The sequence below is a fragment of the Aulonocara stuartgranti genome (assembly GCF_965226115.1).
Source record: "Aulonocara stuartgranti genome assembly, chromosome: 8".
In the NCBI taxonomy this organism is placed as follows: domain Eukaryota; kingdom Metazoa; phylum Chordata; class Actinopteri; order Cichliformes; family Cichlidae; genus Aulonocara; species Aulonocara stuartgranti.
In genome coordinates this window covers 8,161,578-8,176,168 of record NC_138959.1, presented here as the reverse complement: position 1 = coordinate 8,176,168, position 14,591 = coordinate 8,161,578, and the positions used below count along the sequence as shown (strand labels likewise).

The window sequence follows — 14,591 nt, the reverse complement described above, 5'->3', positions numbered from 1 at the left end:
TCGTGGCAGATGTTTCTCAGAATATTTGGTCAAGTGTCACAAGCTGCAGGACATTTCATCTTTGACTTAAATAACATAATGGATACAAAAATGAGGTTTGACTGAAAAGAAAAATAATTTTTGAGGATATTGCACTGAAAATGTATTTTGGTCAGCCAAGAGAAAAGTGGTTTTTAAATCTGTCTCTCCGAGGTCTCTGTGGTTTTAGCAAAGCATAGCTTTATTGTTTTGTAATAAAACCTAATTGTATAATGTGTAGTAGCTCTCAGATGAAACATAACAGCACTGAAACAAAATTACCCCGCCATTATGTCCAAAAGCATGCACGGATCATTTCAGTCTGGATGGGATGAAAGAAAATATCAGCACTTCAGAGAGATACTTTAGAGAGCCCTTGTGTGTGTTTAAGTGTAAACATGTGCACACGTCCAATATGACTCTGATGGCCTAAGCCTCGGAGACCCTTGCCTAACTGGTTCATGCTCACGCACAGATCTACAGATACAGCCCAGTACGTGTCCAGTGGAAAGGCCATTGCAAAGTGACAGTGGCAGGATTTTGGAAGCAGGCTGATGGCATGTGGATGTGTTGCTTAATGTGACATCTGTCGCACCACAGCATGTTCCAGCCGGAGTAGAGGGCTGAAGGCCACTAGAGCTTTCTGTAAAATATATTGCAGAGGTCACTGCAGCACGACCTGGCTCTCCATAATGGACACACAAATAACATCCTGTGAGAGTGAAGTATACAAGAGACGTGCTGCATTTGACAGATGCTAATGAAGACTGAAAACGAGTCAGACAGCATGAACGTTTTGAGGTGTGTTGTGCTTGGAAAAACATAGGTGGCATGCAAAACAAGCAGGCCTGGCATGGAGGGATAGTCACTGCTGTAATAAATGACGTTAATTGATGGGTTCATTCTATTTGTATATTACTTAATGCGTCAATGTGTTGTACATGTTAACTTACTTGAACATCTTATTTGTATTGGTGATGTCACTGTGAATAGTTCTACCTGTACCTGTGATAGTTACCCCTTGTCCTCCAGGTGTGGATTTGCCTTCTCTCTTTCTTTCCCTGTGTGAATGTGGGTGTGACTAACTGCTTCTCTGGTGATGCCTAGTAGTTGTCTTGGAAGTCTCTTGCTGGTGATCCTGTAATCCATCCAAACTGCTCTCATATCCAGTCTTTGCCAGGTTGTGTGGTAGCATAGTTCAGGCCTCTTGTGCAATTACTTGCTCGTTTGAGTTCTGTCTGCCTTGTGTTCACCTGTCTCCTCCCTCCTCTTCAGAAACTTGTTGGAAAACCTGCTTTACATTAACCTGAATACCTGGCTAACCACTCTCTTTTCACAATGCAGGAACTCCAGCAACACTTGAGGGAAGATGAACAACTTTAATAATTGACCAACGCGTTTCAGCTTGTGGCCTTCATCAGGGTCATCCCTTCCTTCTTTACAACTGCAAAGAAAGAAGGTGATTCCCAATAGGAAAAAGGTCAGTCAGTCAAGGCTAATCAAAATATTTTTTCAATATTTATTTAGTCAAGTCAAGAAAACCTTTATTTGTCACATACAAGTTGCCCTGCAGTGAAATGGGACCCCCCCAGCCTCACAGGATGTAACAACAGCACAAGCAAAACATATGAAGACAAAGTCGGAGACTGTTAGTAGTATGAACATTGGACCAATTTAGGGAGGAGACCCTTAAGGAAGCAAAAAAAAAAAAAAGGAAAACTGAGGGGCTACAAAGCCCACTATAAGATAAATAATGATTTTTTTCCCCCTAATAGTCTGCAAATTGAGTCCAAGAATAAAAATGTGGCTTTGGCCTACTTTAAAGTACTGACATATGTCCAAAAGGTGGATTTAAAATAGAAAACTCCATCAGGAAGATTGTGACTAAGCTTCAAGAAGAGTTTTCCAGTGGTTTCAAAGTTCTTATACTTTTATCACGAACAACTAACATAGTTTCTCAATTGTTCGCAACAATAAAAAAATGACGGATGTAAGACTGTTCTCGTAATTGCTGAAAATATTTTAGTGTGTCACAGCATACGACTTAATGGCATAGGATAGCTCCACTTATTTGGTGATATCTTTATTTTTAGCTTCACAGTTACATAATGTCATTATATTGCCATACGAAAACTCTCACAAAATACAGTAACAAATGATGTTCTGAAGAAGCAATAACCTTGGCTGCAGTTATAACTATTCCCAATTGATGTGATTCTTTCAACAAGCTGGGACAGGAGTGTTTACAAGATTCTTTTATCCTTTTCCAAAATCTTTTTTAGAATATTTTTTTAAAAAGATTCCCCATTAAATTTTAGAACTTTTCATAAAGAATAAACTACACAAGATACAAAATGAGACACTTAAACATTTATTAGTCTACTTAGACCAGGGGTCAGCAACCTTTAACATCGAAAGAGCCATTTGGACCTGGTTTCCACGCAAAAGAAAACACTGGGAGCCGCAAATACTTTTTGACATCTAAAATGAAGATAACACTGTATATATTGTTTTTTACCTTTATACTTTGTGTGAACAACTAAGGTGTGTTGCTTATGAAATCCATGAAGTGCTACAGAGAAAGTTACATTTTATTTATGTAATTAACACATTTTGAACTCTTAAAGAAATATAACAAAAGGAAAGACACCCAGCTGAACTAAAATGATCCAGCAAACAAAAACTGTTGTGAGCCGCCACCCTTATATCGCCTTTGGGCTTTTGGAGCCTTGACCTGACTTTTAAAAAATAATTGGAAAAAAAGCACTATGCTGCTGAAAAATGAAAAATGGATATTTGCAAAATTCTGTCTAAATATGTATTTTACCAGGTTAATGTGTGTGGCGGGGCGTGGTCTGCAGTGCCGCTGTATGGGAGTCGGACACACCTGAGCGGCACCCACAATCATGCCTCGCCGCCTTAACGTCTGTGCTATCTATGCTGTTGTGTTGGTGTGTGTCCGGCTGTGAGCTGAAAAGCTACAGCCGGCTATGCGTACAGCAACCGTGTGTGAAAAGTGGTCAATAAAGAGATGCTGAAAAGCATGTTCATGCAAACATTGTCGGGTCTGCCGTGATATGTTTACAATGGGACTTCTGTTCCTGAACCGCTGCGCATATCCCATATGCGCACAGTGTCTGCAAATCGGGGCTGTACAAAGTCACTTTCATCTTTACGCAGGACTATAAGCTGTCATCTGTGAGGCGTGAGCGGTGTTTGTTTTTAACATAGTTCACAGTGGAGAATAGCCGCTGACATAATGTGGATCCGAAGATCCATAATTGGCCTACCTGGGGTTGAAAGTCTCGATAAATGCACGGCGTTTTGGCGGGTACACGGGCTTCCGCGAGTGTGACGCTTATTTTGAGCGATGAGAAAATAATATAATATAATCTAATTTTATTTTTATATTTCAATATCACAATAATCTTCCAATTTAGAAGTACAAGTTTAAAAAAAAGAAGAACTAACATAAATAAAATACACTTCAGCTAAATACTTCTAATTTATTTTCCCAAACCACGGGGAGCCACACTATAAGGACTAAAGAGCCGCAGGTTGCCGACCCCTGACTTAGACTAAAAAAACGAAAGAGGCTAAATCTCTAGAGTGAGTAAAATACTCTGTTCGTCTGTTTTCGAATAAAAGCACCCAATAATTCTGAGCACTACCGACCAGTGTTGGTCAAGTTACTTGAAAAAAGTAATCAGTAATTAATTACTGATTACTTTTTTCAAGTAACTTTTCCCAAAAAGTAATCCCGTTACTTTACTGATTACTTATTTTCAAAAGTAATTAATTACTTAGTTACTTTTTAAAAACACGATTTACAACCTGAATAGGTGATAAAGAGATATCATTTAAGAATCATCATGCAGTTTTATACCTGAAGTTACAGGTGTAAAATGTCATCTTTGGAGCTGACTAAAACTTTCTTTCTGTGACTGCTGCTTTTTCTGAGTCTGTCAATCTACCACCATCAATGACAGCCATCTATTTTTGAGAACAAAGAGTGAAAACAAGAAAGGAGGTAAGTTTTTTTTTATTTTTTTATCCTACACTTTAAAATGTCTACAGTGTATTGCTACAGCCCCGAATGCTCTTTGGGACGTCATTGCTGTCTTTTTTCCTCCTTAGGTATAAGTGAAAGCATTTTTTTTCTAGAGTTAAACTCGGAAGGACTGTTATGTTACCAGTTCTAATGGCCGTAAATTATGCTGACAAAGTAAGTGCTGTGAAGGCTGCAAGCCAAAAGACTTGAACTTCCTGCAAAATCTCAGAAAAACAGGTGAGAGCATATTGAATTCTACTTCCACATCCTTTGGGTGAGGAACAAAGTTCAGTACTAAGTTGGTCTTGGCGGTAAAACTGCAATGAAAGCAGCCCAGCTAATCCTGCGCAGAGCCTGAGAGACACTAATGATACACCAAATGTATTTCTTCTGTTTTGTCCTACTGACCCTGACTCCCTCTTATCAGGCTTTAAGGAAGCTGAGGATTACATCAGCTTTGTTTGTTTGCTGGAAGGGAGAATGCAAGGCACAGAGACCTTGTTCTTGAGAAACAGACAAGGGCATCTACCAGTAGTATCTGCCAAGCAGAAAACCATCTGTGTTTCCTATAGAATATAGATTTTTCATCACATGTCCATTTTGTTGGTGTGTATATCCCACTGCAGTATATTACATTAAAGTCTATCACTCAAGAACAGTAATATAGACTTACTTTTTTTAGACTTACAGCTCTGTTTCCTACTCAAGTATAATAATTAAAAATCTACATAATTGTATGGTTTAAATTGACTCTTGAAATAAAATAAAGACCCAACTGCAGATGAACAATTGCTTATATGGCAGTACACACAGTTACCTACATGAAATAGAGAAATCCTAAACTTTATTATTATTTAACCTCATTTAAACTCCTGCCTCGTTAAAGGATAACAGATTCATATCTGTCCTGCACCTACAGACCTTACTGCATTAACTGATTCTTTACAATTAACTCGTACTCAGTCTAAATCCATTAAAGAGACATAATGGGAAATATGCACATTCCCAAAAGTTAGAGCAGAAAATTGATGCTGCTGTACAAATCCCAATAATATTAACCCAGCTTAGCTTAGCATAAAGACATAAAAGTTCCAAATTGCAAAAGTATTTTAAAAAAAAAGAAAGAAAAAGAAAGAAAAATACAGCAAAGATCTCTGTTTCGAGGGTTTCCATTTAAATATATTAATGCTCATACTTCCCTGAAGCTGTGCATGCTTTCTGGATAAGTGGTATGGTCTAAGCATATTAATTGATTTCAGCAGCATTTTACTATTAGTTGAATAATAATGTGCTAATAGTAAGAAATTAAGATGGAAACAATGAGGGAATTATATAAACAACAACAAGATATTACCACTTAATTACAAAGAAATTTCAACTAAAAATCACTGTGGTTATACATGAGCAATATTACATTGGCATTCATGTAGCCGAATGTGAGAGTACTGGGGTACTAATCTATGTATGTATCTGCCAGAAATAAAATATTAATATCTTAACATTTAGTATTTTTTATTTTAATTTGACAGTGCCAGTAAGCTCATACTAATACCATAATATTGGCTAATCCTTTAAAATAATAATTAATTCCACTGTATTTCTCAAGCAATCCTCTTTGTTTGAAGGTAACAATATACATAACATGTTTAAGACTGTCTTATTATCTGAAAAAAATAGTTTATGTGGAATAACCATGAACCATGGCTGTGACATTTAAAACTGTTTCTTTCTAAGTCAAAGTCCATGCTAATACTCTATTAAAGAAAACTTCATGTAATGTGATGACTACCCAGCAACACATGCAGTAATTTATGTGTAATCACTAGGAATTTCTCCTCTCTGTACTCATTATTTTATCCAAGCTGGCAGATTTCTACCTGTTTATGTGAACTGCAGGTATAAGAAAAGGAAAAAACACTCATGTATATTCTTGGCAGTTGTTATTGTTGTCAGTGACCTGTAACACTACTGCACTTTAACTAGAGGCCCAACTCTTTCTATTGCTTGGGGGTGTAATCAAGCCCAACGCAAGGTGAGTGGCTTCCATCCACATTCTCTCCAACGTGTATCACAGCCATGTTTGAAATGCATCAAAGCCTCCCATCCATCAGACTTTTAAGATGTCTCCATGGAGATGATTGACGACAGTAAAAGGCTGCTCTGGAGAGAGGCCCCGGGTGAACAGATGAGATCACAAATCTCATCTCTTTCTCTGTCTCATTCTCTTTCCCTGTCCTGGTCTCTCTCATCTCCCCCACTTTCTACAACTTACACAAACAGTAGTGCAACACACACACACACACAAACATTTTTATCACTTTTCCCCCTTTCATCTTCTTGGTGTCAGTAAAAGGGGAAGAGAAAAAAAAGTTCAGGGTAAGAAAAGACATGCCCAGAGTCTTATTGTTCAAGGTATCTGGGAATATATGAATTGTTCCCCTGTGGATGAATAAGGTGACCGGACATCTCTCAGTGGGTCTGAGAGATGTCTAATCATCAGAAGATCTTTTATAATATGATATAATCAGTATTCATTCAGTGAGAGATGGACCTTGTCAGTAAGTGCCAAGTGAGCAGGTATTTCTTGTCTGTGAAAACATATTCATGTAGGCTTTCAATTGCAAGGTGAGCTAGAAATAAAATAGATGCGTTTTGGGGGCTTTTTTGCAAGAATTTCAGAGATTTTGCATTTCGGAATCATTTTAGAATCTTGGCATCTCTCCATGACCATAAGCTGTGAAGAACCTTGACTCTACTATCATGTAACACTGCCGTGTCATTCTATTGGTGTAAGGACCCATCGATTTAGCATTTATGCAACAAATTGCATTTAGCTGACTGTGGGCCAAGTCAATCAAAGGCTGGGCCTGCTGTGCATTTTGGCAAAAGGTGGTGATTAAACTAACTTGGAAAAGCGAGGAGGATTTCTGTTTCCTCAACCTGACAAACACAATGTAGCCCTCTAGCAGTACACAGGACTGGTTTTCCACCATTCCTCTCTTGGGTGGGAGGAGACAGGTGGGTGCGTTTCACCCAGGTTTGGCACATTTAGCCCTATGAGATATGTAACAGAGAGACATCCATGGCTTAGAGCAGAATCAACAGATGGACTTGGTGTGCTCATAATGAATCACTATCCAACAGGAACAGCTTGAAATCCTGATCAGCCCCGACGTGGGTTGGCTCTCATTGTAGTAGATTTGATTCTCCTTCAGCGTAGTCCACTCTCCTCCACAAAGGGTCATCTGTGGACAACATTACAGTGCTATGCTCCCAAAAACAATGTATTTTTTTCTCTTTTTTATACCTATTCTGAATTTATTTTTAACAAATTGGCAAGGCTTACTCATGTGTATATCAGTAAGGTTTTCTATGTCTGTGTTTGCCTGTAACACAGTGGTGAGTATTTGACCTGCAGTATTGAGGGAATAAGTCTAACCAAAACATATTGGGCAGTATTATATTAAAAAATATTGTCCTGTAGGGTTTATACGCTGTTGTTCAGAATATAAACTGTCAATCTAATATTCAAGTAATACTCCAGTCTCTAAGTTGTACACCTATCTGAGAGGTTAAGTACAGACAGTTTTCTGAAGAAGTATCTTAGGCTGCATGAAATCCTCTTAGAAAGCCTTTTAAATCCCAAGTTTTATGTTCATGCCACATTCAAAAATGATGAATTAGAGGAAAGAGTTAGGCAGTAATAAACAACCATTATCACTGACTACTAGCTAACGTGATTAGCAAGGAACATCTGAGTGCCATTGTACGATAGCACTGTGTTGCCTAGCTACTACTACTACCACTAATAATAATAATCCTGTTTGAGCAGTTAGTAAAGTAAACTGTACAAAAATGCAATTTAAAGCTTTAATAACTTTCATAATAATTTGGATAATAATAATAATTTGGTATTCAGCTATTTTATTTTCGTTTTCTGAATCGCCATGCATCGAGTTCCCTCTCTTCAACCAGCAGTCCTTCATTTAATTCTACAAATAATTTGGATTAATAAAGATATTAGTGGCTATGTAACATATAATCGGATAAAAACTTTGAGGAACATTTGACCTTTGCATCTACATGTTGTCTGTCACTAGATCAGATAACATTGGCAGCGCTGACATGCCTGTTTTAGTGATGTTGGAACAACAAGGCATCTCAAAGATTGCCGTTTGTCCTCATTCATCTCACACACTGCTCCCACTTTAACATATTGGCATTTCTGAGGTGCTTGGCGGTAATTGTCAGCCACATGGCGGCACCTCGTTTGTTTCACTGACATTTTGCCTTTGCTTGATTGTGTATTTAACAGGCAAAGGAAAGCAAAATTAATTGGAGAGCGGCCCTAATCTGTCGGCTTGAAATGTCACCCCTGTATTGTGATGCCTACGCTGACACAGTGGCACTCGGCACAGACAAGATGCGGCAAAAGAAGGATGCAAGAGTTTGTTGAGGAGTAAAAAGATGAAATGGCAACAGAACTACAGTAAAGAATGATAATAGAGGAGGGTAGAGGATCTGTAGACTATTTCTAGCAGTCAGTGGTGGTCAAAGACCTTTTCCTAAATTGGTTGCAAGTTGCCAAATATGAATGTTTTGGGTTCTCTGTAGTGTTTCTGTTCATAAAAGATATTAAGTACTCACTGACACTTCATACAAAGCGGAAAGAAAGATGATTTATTGTCAGTATTCAAGCTTCCATGTGAGGCATAACTGAAGAAGTATGAGCTGATCTTAGTGGGCTTCATCCAGGGTTCTGGAGTTCATAGTCAGGCTCAGTCAGCTGTGGTGTTTGAAATGACACTGCTACAAGGATGAGCTCTTTGGAGCGCTGACAGTGATAGTCTAGAAAACCACCCACTAATGTCACACACATAATGACAAAATATCTTTTTGTTTTTATATTTTCACAGTTACTTTCCTGGTGGCTTATCCATTATTACTCTATATAGTTCAGTCTAATTCAGCTTTCAACTGGAAAGGAAAAGCAGAGCTTCCCAATAAGGGCAGAATGCTATATATATATACATACACACATAAATATCCATACACATATTTTATCATGCATAACAAAATATGTTCTGCCTTTTTATTGATTAGCATTGCTATAATGTACATGTGATGCATTTGGAATCTGCAGCTGACCTACAGGGCTGCAAGTAATAAATACAGCTCACATGGTCACTGAAATGATTGACAGGAGCAGATTGTGTTTGTCTTATTGGTCATGACACCTGATAATAAAGGTAAATTTTGCTTTCATCACATATTGTGTCCTTTTCTGGCTCATTTCATCTCCCTTAAATCACAATCAAACTTTAAAAAACTAATAAAAATGCATACTCATTTCTGTCACAGCAGATTGCACATTGCTCATTTGTCCAGTACTCAAAAAATAGAGTGATTTGCCAACCACCTGATCTACTAGATACAGTAAGTGCTTACCCAGCTGCTACCTCTTAGCCTGTTGCTGAACTCTTGCTGTCTTGATATGCAGCCAGATAATTTGCGTTCTCCACTTGTTTTTCCATTTCTTGTTTGCTCTTGTTCATGAAGATCTTCTGCCGGTTTTCAGGTGCACCATCTGCCTGTTGACTCCTTTGAGTTTACTGAATTTGACTGCCTTCACTTTTCTGACTGTAAGCTCGACTTTCATTTTTGTATTAAATTTGGTACATTTTTGGATACAATACTTGTGTTATTTATTTTTTTTATTTTTGTTGGGGTTTTTTCAAATATTTTGTGGTATGAGAATAATAGTAATTTGTGAAAAAAAAAAAAGAGTCAAACAAAATGATCATTCCTCAATGATTGTAGGTTAGCAGCAGAAATAGTGCTATTGTGGAGGTATGTAAAGACGACAGAAGAGGTCTCAGTGTCTCACTCCAACTTTATTAACTGACTCAGCAGAACTCCACATACAAAAAGCGCCAAAATCTCCACCCCAGCGCTTCCCTTCAACTTGGGTGTGAGAATGACTTTATTTTATGTTCTGAGAAAATTATTAATAAACTCCATTTACTGTACAATGTATTCTCAGTTTAAAAAAAAGAAAACAATATCCATTACCAACCCTCCTCACTACCATGCATTTCAGTATAAGGCTCTAACATCTTTTACCCTCTGCTATTGCTGATATGTAGGGTAGCCACATATCCTCTTTAAAGTAGATCTATCATACTTTTAATGCACTTTTTTCAAATAGATACTTTTACAATGGTGGAGGCTCAAAGTTTGAAATGTAGATAAAGGGGTATAAAGGTAAACACTGTCTCATTGGATTTGGCTAAACAAACAAATAATGTTCCTTACAGTATTTTCTACTCTTGGATTTGTTGGAAAGACGGCATTTTCTTACTGTGGTCTGGTTGTGAGCACAACAGCTCAACCTGTATGCCATTTTAGACTCAGAAAATCAGCTAGCTATTTAGGCAAACTTTATTGAAGGTGATTTTTTTTGGATATCGAACAAATCCATTTCAATTTATTTGGCTTTCCTGGGGAAGGGAGTGCAAAACAACTGCCTTTTTTGTAACCAACAATAATAGGACCAACATGTTCTTTCGCCCTACGTCAAAGAGGAGTCTTTTGTCAACAATCCAGGATAAATTAGGATTTTTTAGCTTGCCTAATAATAAAAGAAAGATGTTCCATCTATAAAAGGCAACATTGAGGAGAACTACATTCCCCAAATATTTGCAGTTAGACTGAACAGCTTGTTTCAGTAAGAACAATGAGCCTGCAAGGTAGCTAAGCTGCTTTGTATATTTCTACAACCCATTGCATGTAGATGCAACCAACATTTTGCAGCTACATCAAGCCAAGTAAGCCACAGCAAGCAATTTAACCCTATCAAACGTGCACACACAGGTACATGAGCAGTTGAGTCAAAAGTAAAGCAACAGAGAGCAAAGGGGGTGTGTGTTTCACTTGCCCTATTTGACAAGAAAGGTCATTCTCTTTTTCTTTTAATGGTGGCCAATTTTTATTTTTAACCGTGTCACAGAATCTCCCACTAGGTTTTTCACAACAAGGTCAACTAAACCTTGCAGTGATCAGGTGAGCCTGAAACCTTGTTGAAAAGGAAGAGGCCAGGAAGAGGCTAGTTTTGTGCAACCAGCAACCTGGATTTTTTTCCTTCCCAAAAAGTGCTGGAATTGGCTCGTGATACTTTTGTAAAAATGCTATTTATAAAACTCTCCACCATCTAGTTGCCAATGTTATTGACATAAAATCTTCAGTGGCTTTTCCATGACGTCAATAATGCGCCATGAAAGGGTCTGACTCACAAGCATGAGTAATGGCATAGCTGTCTTTTGTTAATATGTGAAGATACCTCCTTAGTCTGGTTATTTCCCAACAGGCTTCAAGTGAGGGCGTTGACAGTATAAAGTATTTAAATAATTAAATGCTTTTATTATTAGCACTGGTACAGGTGACACACTTGTGCTGTCATTACAGGGATGTTACTAAAAGCTTTAGTTAACATTTTTCATCAGCAGAAACCTAGATAAGATACTACTTAGATGTGCAAGTTTATTTACTATAATTATTTTTTACATTAATGAAATTTTTTCAAAAATAAATATACAACAACTGCTTTGACTAAATACTGTAGTATTCTGATTAAGCAAACATGATTTTATTACAAGAGGCTTCAGTGTTAAATCTTTTAGAAAAAAGTTTAACTTTATAATAAGGTAACATTCACTTTACCTCAGTGTTTCCACTGATTGACTACTAATAATTAGTGTTGGTCTTATTTACATGTTTTCTCATATGTTGCTTCATTTTTATCTTCTTTGAGTAATGGCATGATTTTCATGCAAAGTGCTGGAGGAGATTTAATAATAATAATATATTCCAGGTTGGTCGTGTCGTCCAAGGTTCATCTCTGCAATTTCAAAATAAAAAAAGAAAGAAAGAAAATAATAATGAAAAATTAGGAAAAAGAAGACAATTTTCCATAAATAATCATTTTGTTTTCTGTGGATTTTTTTCCACTTGGCTTGTATTTCAATTGCAATGTGCAGAAAAAGACAAATGAAATGTATTCACCCTCTAAATGTCAGGGTTATATATTTGTGTTAGCAATGATTATACTCATCTAAGCAGGAAATTATTTTCCCATTCAAGCATCAGCGCACCCAACCAGTTATACGCTGTATCATAGCTGCTTGCTGTTTCTGAAGTTTGGACTTACAATAAACATGCGGAGACACATTCCACACATAGCAACAACACTGGAGATCTGAAGTGCCCTGCCACACTCTGGGCTCATCAGGCAGTTCCTTGTCTTCAAGCAGCACGCGGGACAGCTACTCCCCGATTTCTCTGTGCTTTTACTCTTTGTGGGTGTGTGTTTTTTGGGTTGAGTTTGCTTAACATCGTCAGGGTTTTCCTCCCACACTTCACTTTCACCTCTTCCCATTGTGAGTGTTTGTTCTGACAAAAGTTGAGCTTAGTCCAATGACTTGAGAGCTGATGGTTCAGATCTGTGAAGGAAATGGCAGAAAGTAAATACGCCGTGTGTGTAGCTTCATTATAGCAGAATTTCCACAGGGAATTATATGGGCCGCATTATGTGGCGACTCCCACGCTCTCAGGCTTTACAATACGAGCTTTGTTTACAGTAACAACATCCAGCGTCCAGTGTCATAATGCTGTTATTACACTTTGTCGTGTTTGTTAAGATTTCACTGCTTCACTGTGTGCCATGACTCAAATGTGTTTCTTTGCCAGTGCTGGGTTTCATTTCTTTATCATCTGCGTCTTACATTGTTTTGCAGGAATGCTTTCAATTATGCAGATAATATTGCTTCTTCCTTGGAACTGCACAAGACATTATATGCTCTAAAAGAAAATCCAGTAACGTACAAAGAAACATTTTGGTTCAGTGTAAATGTGACATCAATGTCTACAGACAGGACACTGCCTGAATCGGTGTAATGATATATGTCTAGTCAGTAAACAACAGAGAGCTGAACATATTATGCATAGAAGTGTCCCATTTCATTAAAGAGAGATCATTTTTCACAAATGTGAATCATTAACACTACAGTCTAAACTTAAGTCTCTTTACAAACACTTTATTGAGCGAAGTCACATTGATTTGACAGATTAACAATCTTTCCACACTGATGATCATCTCTCCTGCCAGGAGTTGAGGCCCCCTGTTTCAACTGTCGGATACAATTGCTCCCCAAAGACATTATCAGATATTAAGTGATAACCCTGATGGTGAAGTAACAACTTATCTGTGCCATCCAGTGGCTACCCATTTATTAACACTGACAGTAAATTAGATTGCTGGCATCTGGAGGGTATACTGGCATTTTGAATGCACCTTTCCATCTCACCCGGCTTTCAAAACTCCTTTGGATTTCAGTCATAAGTAATGAAATTCCATCACCCTCCTCACCCATGAAAGCAACTTGGAAAGGAAGTGAGAGGAGGCCATTAAGAGTAGAGAAAAAGAGTAATGGTCTTACCCTTTGCTTTCAGAGTCACCTCGCTGTCGGTTCTAATCTCTCTTTGTAGAGTAGACTTTCCTTAAAGGACTGCTGATGATAGGCACCTTCACCCTTACAGATACTCACACCATCTTATGAAAAGCTGAGTTGCTGGTGTTATTGTCTACCTCAGTGAAATGAACAAGAAGGGTGTGTCTTCAGGTTTAACAGGTTTGACAAAGATCACTGCCTGAATAGTTTTACTCTGCAATAGTCGGCCTCATCACTGATGGGGACGACAAGGAGTACAGAGGACTGACTCAAGACTTTGTGGACTGGTGCCAGCTGAACTACCTCCAGATCAACGCCAGTAAAACCAAGGAGCTGGTGGTAGACTTCCGCAGGCACAAGCATTCTCCACTGCAACCACTGAACATCCAGGGTATGGACATTGAGGCTGTGGACAGCTACAGGTACCTTGGTGTTCATCTGAACAACAGACTGGACTGGACTCATAACTCAGACGCCCTCTACAGGAAAGGGCAGAGCAGGCTGTACCTGCTGCGGAGACTCAGGTCGTTTGGGGTGGAGGGCCCACTCCTGAAGACCTTCTATGACTCTGTGGTGACTTCTGCTATCTTTTATGGTGTGGTCTGCTGGGGCGGCAGCATCTCTGCTGGGGACAGGAAGAGACTGAACAGGGTGATCCGAAGGGCCAGCTCTGTTCTAGGATGCCCTCTGGACCCAGTGGAGGTGGTGAGTGACAGGAGAATGGCGGCTAAGCTGTCATCCCTGTTGGACAACGTCTCCCACCCCATGCAGCAGACTGTGACAGCACTGAGCAGCTCCTTCAGTGGGAGACTGCGGCACCCACGGTGTGGGACGGAGAGATTTCGCAGGTCTTTCCTCCCCACTGCTGTCAGACTCCACAACAAAGACTTTAACTGAACAAACACACACATCCACACATGTGCAATAACACTAAGTGCAATAATCTTTTCTGGCATCGTATTTTTACTCAGTTGTATATAGCATTCGTATTCTATTTTTATCTTATTGTATATTTT

The 14,591-nt window shown here is 38.5% G+C and overlaps 2 long non-coding RNA genes across 2 annotated transcripts in view; one reads left to right on the top strand and one right to left on the bottom strand.

Annotated features, from left to right (window-relative positions):
- LOC309713263 overlaps positions 1-1,460 on the top strand; it is a 44,434-nt gene extending 42,974 nt beyond the window's left edge. The window contains exon 3 of the long non-coding RNA XR_014278537.1: positions 1,363-1,460. This is a non-coding gene — a long non-coding RNA (uncharacterized lncRNA). The remainder of the gene's footprint in view (positions 1-1,362) is intronic.
- Positions 1,461-9,944: 8,484 nt separating this feature from the next.
- Positions 9,945-13,734, bottom strand: LOC309712975. The gene is made up of 3 exons (XR_014278457.1): positions 13,564-13,734; positions 12,276-12,567; positions 9,945-11,966 (listed from the first exon to the last, which is right to left on the bottom strand). It is a non-coding gene; the product is annotated as an uncharacterized lncRNA (long non-coding RNA).
- Between the last annotated feature and the right edge of the window lie 857 nt (positions 13,735-14,591).